Source organism: Euprymna scolopes, chromosome 34, assembly GCF_053919585.1.
Source record: "Euprymna scolopes isolate OS-2025 chromosome 34, ASM5391958v1, whole genome shotgun sequence".
NCBI classification, from domain to species: domain Eukaryota; kingdom Metazoa; phylum Mollusca; class Cephalopoda; order Sepiida; family Sepiolidae; genus Euprymna; species Euprymna scolopes.
In genome coordinates, this window is record NC_136515.1 from 49,367,242 (window position 1) to 49,374,932 (window position 7,691).

The following is a 7,691-nucleotide window of genomic DNA, read 5'->3' on the forward strand; positions in this document are numbered from 1 at the left end:
AATTATTATTATTATTATTATTTATTATTATTATTATTATTATTATTATTATTATTATTATTATTATTATTATTATTCACTAGGATTTCTCACACAGGACATTATCAGAGGTAGCTAAAATCTGGTGGGATTCCCTGGAGTCTGAGGGATAACAAGTCTCTCCAGATTACCAGTACTTTTCACCTGCTTCAATAACCTTTGCAAATGAATTTGCGATATCTCAACAGTCGTTTACCTTGTCTTTGAAAATGGTTATTGGTATTCACTGGAATTTGAGTCGCAATAAGTCTCAAGATCTTAGTTGCTCTTGCATCAGTCCAGTGGAATTCTCCTTAGTTCTTCCACTTTTCGGTTTTTTCCATCCTCCTGGATTCTTTGACTATTGATATGGTGGCATTTCACACTACAGCTTTTTTTGGGGGGGGGGGCAAACAACCTTAAATTTTACAAATTTGCAGTTTCAGTTTGGTTGGCTGCATTTTTCTTTTACTTTCTAGTTTCTATATGACATTTTAACGTTTGTCATTCGTGTAGATAAATTCTGCAATCGAGGGTTTTCTTTAAGATTTAAGCTGTTCTCAGCATTGCTGCCCATTAGATACTCTTAGTCTTCCCCTTGATTCCAATTTCCCATCTAAGTTCTTTGGGATTGTTTCTAATGTTCGGACATTTATTAATATTACGTTGATTTTATTCTGGTGCCATATTCCTTTGAGTTCTCTGGCAATTTCCGCATATTTGTTTCGTTTTTGTGTCGGTTCGACATTCACTTTGTTGTCTGCTAGAACAGCAAAATATACAGTTGACTGCTTTCCCCATGCAGTGTGTCCTTATATTCCTTACATGGGCCAATTTACTGCATTCACTTATTATGTGGTTTAGACGTCCGCCTCTTTGTCCACATGACTTTGTTGTGGTTTGTTCTAATGGCGTTGCTCTGTGTAACTCTCAGTAGAGATTCTCTTTCTCTATTTATGCGTCCTTTCTGAGTCATGTCCAGGTGATTTTGTGGTTCTCCTCACTGGTTATTTTTATCAATCGTCGATGTAGTATTTTTACTTTTCTTGTTTTTTTTTTTCTGATTAATAATTTCCTGACTGGTTATTCTTGGCAGTGTGTCTCGCTGTTGTGATCAATCTTTCTGTGTTCTAGCTCATGTACTTTTCCATCATCATCATTATCATCTATATATTAATATTATCTATATATTATCTATATATTAATACGCGAATTCGCGTCGGCCGTTATCATTCTGACATTCCTGGAATATTCTAAATAACTAATTGTTATACCGGCTTTCCTTCAACAGAGGAATTTACACCAATTAGCACTATAAATAGCGCTAGTAATTCCAACACCGGTGAGAGAGATGCGACTGCACTTCAACTGCTAGCCGAGTGCCTAGCAAATATACGCGCTTTCCTATCTTTGTACATTATTGTTAATACAATAACCGAACCTCGAATTGATTGTTCTTATTTTCACTGTGGTTCCACGACAAAACAGATTAGCGACAAGGTATCGAAACGACCATCACTGCAGAGAAGCACCAAAAGTGATTGAAATAAAGATTCGTAAAATCTTTACGGCAGATCACCTTCGTCATTTCAACAGATATTTGGATACGCAAGGATTAACAGCGAATTAATTACTACAATAGTAATTTTGCGACGGAGAAAAAACTTGCTACCAAAATCTACAGCGAAAAACGCGAATATTGTCAATTATTTAATAATAAAACATATTTACCAAGTGTTTTATAAAGGGAAAAAGGGTTCATTTTTTCTTAACCAGAAGCCATTTTTTCCTACGGTGTTTTTTTTTCAACTACTATATTAAATGTTACAATATTTTAACATTATGAAGATGCCCTGAAAAATTCACTTCTCATTAATTACAAAAATGGATGAGAAAAATCACTGATTATTTTTTTTAAATGTTTTGTTTTACAACTAATTTATTCAATCTAACAAAGTTTAAAAATTAAAATTTAATTTAACAATTTTTTAAAAATTAAAATGCCCTGTAAAATCACTTCTGATTAATTATAAAACTTCCTGCCAAAACCATCTCCATCGCCACACCACCAGCGCCACCGCAGCTACCACAACCACAATAATCACCACTATCGCCACTATGAGATAGTAATTGCTAGCCAGTGTGTGGTGGGTGCAGATAACCACCAGCATCAACCACCACCATCGATGCCACGAAAACCACTGCTACTGTCACCACCACTCTGCCGGTACCAACACTCTGCCGCTGCCACTACCACTGCCTTCTCCAACATCAATACCGCCATCCTTACCAGTGCCACCACCTACATCGTCTACTGCCACCAACATCACCACCACTGCCGCCACCACCACCAACACCAATAGCACGCCCCCAGCCACCACCACTACCGACACCATCACTACCAATGACACTGCAGCCATCACTGAAACAACAACCACCACCACCGATACATCTTCCAGAAATGACGTCACGATTGTGGTGGTGGGAGGGACGAAGCACACATGTTGCTTTTAAAAGTGCTCTGGGGGCTTCTATGGATTACCAAACCTCTTCTTTACGCAGATTTATTTTGGGAGTAATGTCTATTTTCAGTCACAAGGTAATCAGGCATTATCTCTCCCGTTTTTGTTTAGGCGAGGCATGGGGAATAGTGGTTTCTTTTTCTTTTTCTTAGTAATAGTTAACATGTGATATCCGTACCTATATGAAAAACAAAACTCTTAGCCGTAACGAACAGATAATCTTACTTGTGCCGTACATAAAAGTTATTAAAACCGAAACTCACGTCAAATGATCGAGTAATATAACTTTTAAATAATAAATAAGATGCTTCTGCAGTATAGCACCCATATTCAAAAAGAAACTCTTAGAAAAAGTTAATACAACCGAAAATTACGTAAAATAATCGATGAGTTTCATTTTAAAATAAGAAATAAAGTAATTGTACAGTACTCGACTCAAGAAACGAGGTACTTGTACAGTATAGTATCCATATGGAAACCAAGGAAAATATTACCTGTGTCATGCATAAAAGTGATTAAAACTGAAAATCACGTAATATCATCGAGCAGTATGACTTTTAAATCATAAATACGGTGCTTCTACAGTATGGTATCTATATGAAAAACAGACTCTTGGCCGTGATGTATGGAAAAGTTTGTACAACCGAAAATCACGTAAATAATCGAGTAGTTTCATCTTTAAATAAGAAATAAGGTACTTTTACAGTAATCGACCCAAGAACTCACGTATTTGTACAGTATAATACTCGTATAAAAAACACAGAAAATCTTAACTGTGACGTCCATAAAAGTTTTTTGAACTGAATATCACGTCAGTAGTATGACTTTTCATTGTTTTCTCATATAGGTAGAATACTGTACAAGTACCTTATTTCTCCTCATTCACGGAAATGACTGAAATAGTTTACGATCTGAAAATCGTTTTATTTCATATATATTTTAAGACCGGAATGTATAGTGTGACTTCCGGTAATGGCTGAAGCAGTTTATGATCTAAATATCACTTTATTTCATATATATTTTAAGAGAGGGGAGCTATAATGAGTCAGTCCCGGAAATGGCTGAAACAATTTACGATCTAAAATCACTTTATTTCATATATATTTCAAGACTGGAATGTATAGTGTGACTTCCGGTAATTGCTGAAGCAGTTTATTATCTAAATATAACTTTATTTTATATAAATTTTAAGAGACGGGGGTTATAATGAGTCAGTCCCGGAAATAGCTGAAGCAATTTACAATCTAAAATCACTTTATTTCATCTAACAAATTCAGACATTCAATTTAATAATGAATGAAGAATATTAATCCTATTATATATATATATATATATATATATATATATATATATATATATATATATATATATATGCAAGTGTTGCTATATCATCAACCAACCTCTAACACTTTTATTTTTTAACCAAATCCCACTAATCCCACTAATTACTGATTCATTCCATTTTCTTACCAGAATGAAAAAAATTTCAAAAGTTGACATGCAACATGTTTCTGTCAAATCTCATTACTTACATGTCTAATTATCAGATTATAAAGAGAAGAACGTGACATAGTTATTGCTAACTGATTTACAATTCACTTTGATTAAATTGTAATCTCTACAAAAAAAAGTGGTGGCTCACTATAGTTCTATTTCTTGTAGTAATATACCTCAAGCAGTGCTCCATATTTATTTTTCAATTCACGGTTTGATCGAAACTAATATTACACTAATTATTCTATTGAAGGGCATGCTATTGTTTGCTTATGGAATGATGTTTTCAACTATCGTGGAATTTCCACGGGGTCTGCTAGTTGTTGTTGTTGTTATTATTATTATTATTATTATTATTATTATTATTATTATTATTATTTTCTCACATGGAGCTTTCACACATGTCAACAAACGATCTGATTGGAAACCTGTGGTGTTCTCTGGAAGCTGAGTGACAACAAATCTCCCCAGACGTCCACCTCTCTCCACCTCCTTCGATAGCATTTGCAAATGAATTTGCATCATCACAACAGCCTCTTACCATTGATTTCTCGCTGGCTGTGGTCATTGGTTTATACTGGAATTTGAGCGGCACTCAGCCTCCCCAAAGTCCCAGTTCTCTTTGCGCTTGTTCAACCGAGGTCTGGCTAGCGCTCTCTCCTCGGTCTTTCAGTCCTTCTTGACCCTTCTCGGCTCTTTGGCATCACTTTTTATTGGGGGTGGGGCAATGATGAAACAATGGGGGGATGCATGATGGGGGTGTAGAACTTGTAGATATGCAGCTTCTGGGTTCTTAATTCCCTGTAACGCTTATTCGTTATATTGTCTCCTTGTATTATTCTAAGCATTCAAGGGGTTTCCTTAATATTTCAGTCGTTTTCATTATCGTTAGTCGTTGTACATTTGCAGTTATTCCTCTGATTCCAATTTCTGACTTTCTTTTTTCGAAAGTTTTTTCGGAATTGTTCCTAGTGCTCCTACTATTATCGGTACTATTTTGATTTTCTTCATCATCCAAATCCCTTTTAACTCGCTGGCTTGCTCTGTGTATTTGCTTCGTTTCTCCTTTTCTTTCATACTTACCCTGTGATCAGCTGGGACAGAAAAGTCTACGATTTGACAGGATTTTTCTTTTTTGTTAATTATTACGACATCTGGTCTTCTTGCTTGGATGGGTTTGTCCGTCTGTATGTCCATGTTCCATAGGATTTTGTGGTTCTTGTTTTCGAGTGCTGTTGCGGGTTTATGATTGTACCATTTGTCTGTACGCACAAAATGCAGTCGTTCGCACAATTCCCAGTGCACCGCCCTCCCCACTTGGTCATGCCTGTTTTTGTATTCCTTTTGGGCCAGTTTGCTGCATTCACTTACTATATGGTTTATTGTTTCGTCTCTTTGTCCACATAGTCTGCATTTACTGTTTTCTTATGTTTTATCGATCCTTGCTTTGATATAATTGATTCTTATCGAGGTATCTTGTGCTGCAGTTATTAGAGATTCAGTTTTTCGGTTTATGTCCTTTTCACATCCATGTCCAGGTGTTTTCGTTATTCTCATCTTTTGTCATTCTTATGAATCTTCCGCGGAGTTTGTTCCTCTTCCCATTTCTCTTTTCTCGTTTTGTCATTTGTCTCTCTGTTTTCTGTTTTGTTTTGTTTTTTCAGTGTCTCTCGCTGCCATAATTATCCTTTCAGTGTTTTGCATTATTTATTTTCTACTTCTTTTTTGTGTCCTTCACACAGTCTTCTATAGAGATCAGTCCTCTTTCGCTGTCTTTCCTTTTCACGTAGAGTTTGTCAATATCGTCCTTTGGGTGTAGTGCATTATGCATGGTCATGTGTTTCCTGGTGTTCTGATCAAATTGTCTCAGTTCTTCTTTTGTCCACCCTATAAACGGTCCTGAGTATCTTACTAGTGATACTGCCCTTGTATTTATACCATTTTATTAGGTTTCTGCTATATAATTTCGTTTCCAGGAGTTTTCTTGTTCTCTTGAGGTATTCCTTTATCATTTTTAATCTTTTTATTATTATTATTATTATTATTATTATTATTATTATTATTGATGTTGTTGTTTTATTAATATTATCTCATTATCATCGTTTTTATTATTATTATTATTATTGTTGTTATTATTATTATTATTATTATTATTATTATTATTAGGTAGATGCAAAAGTAAAGCTGTTTTTGACGTATATATATATATATATATATATATATATATATATATGTGTGTGTGTGTGTATGTATATAGCTGATAAAAAAACGGCATTCTGTTTGCACCAACCTAATCTTCTTCTTCATCTTATTTTTATTATTTTTCTTCTTATTATTATTAATGCTATTATTATTATTAAACTCATAATTATATTTATTTTTTTTTTATAATTTATTTTTTTATATTTTGTCCGGTTCAGTCTTTTTTTCTCAAACACTACAATAAGTTTGTCGTTATGCCACGCACCTTTCATTATTTACTTCTTCGTCTTCTTCTTTAAAACACTCATTCTTCAAATAATATTTCTCGTCCTTTCGTTTCCTTAATCAACTGCAAATGACCTCATAAGCACCATTACAAGATGGCCGCTAAATAAACGATTTGAAATGCCATGTGCACGGTATTGTTTGCTTCCGGTCACGAACGGAAGTTAATTTAATTGGAACCCAATCTCTCACAAAGATGCTCCCCTTCTCCGACAAAGAAATGTGATTTCGTGAGACAAGTTAAAATACCAATAATTACTCGATAACATTTTCGTTTAGTTTTTAAAGAAATAAAATATATTTTTTCTTTCGAATTTTAATTGATTTTTTTTTTCAATAGAAAATTATTAATCAGTGCGCGTTTCATTATCACAGCCTTCAGTCGATTAAATGGTTCCAAAAACGCTTTCGGCTTCGTAAAACTATTTCGTTGAAAAAAAATAACCTTGAATGAGAACAGATTGATATGAAAATTACATTTAACTAATATTTTTTAACACACGTCGTATTTTGAAAAGTCATTACATTTTTATAATATCTTACGCATGAGTCACCGTTTTTTTTTTTTTGTAATAGTATAGGACAATGTATAAAGCGACTTGATGTAAAGACCTAACAAAAATATAACTTCATCGTCAGAAACTCGCCAACGATAATTGTTACGTGGATTGATTATAGCCCAACAAACAGCAATACTTCCCTTTTGTCATAAGCTTCGTTTATGGAATGTGAAGTCTAAAAGACAAAATAAGAGAAAGCGAATGTTACGAGCCTACCGGAAGCAATGTTTTCTACTCTTCATTCTTGGCATTTGGGCCAAGATCAAAGTGTAGTATCTGTTCTTCAGATGCTGCACTTTAATTTCTTGTTCTCTGTTAATGGAAGAGAAATCCTTCACGACTGAAACAATTTTTATTTTTGTTTCTTTTCTGCACGTTATAAAAACGACCCGTGTGCCTAACTCTGTCCAGTGGGGAGGTACTATTCATAACTAGCTTATCAGACGTAAAAACTAAGCATCGCTTAGGGCAGCCATTCCCAACCTGTGTTCCATCATTGACGCCTCAGCTTTATGTACATCTCAATTTAACCCCTAATCCCATACACAGTTAGTGCATGTCAGGATGACCTTCATCTGCAAATAGAATCGTGCCGAAAAAGTCGGTGCCG

General features: G+C 34.6%; 1 pseudogene; it reads left to right on the forward strand.

Moving 5' to 3' along the window:
- Nucleotides 1-7,317: 7,317 nt before the first annotated feature.
- Nucleotides 7,318-7,472, forward strand: LOC145259374 (U2 spliceosomal RNA; annotated as a pseudogene).
- Nucleotides 7,473-7,691: the final 219 nt, after the last annotated feature.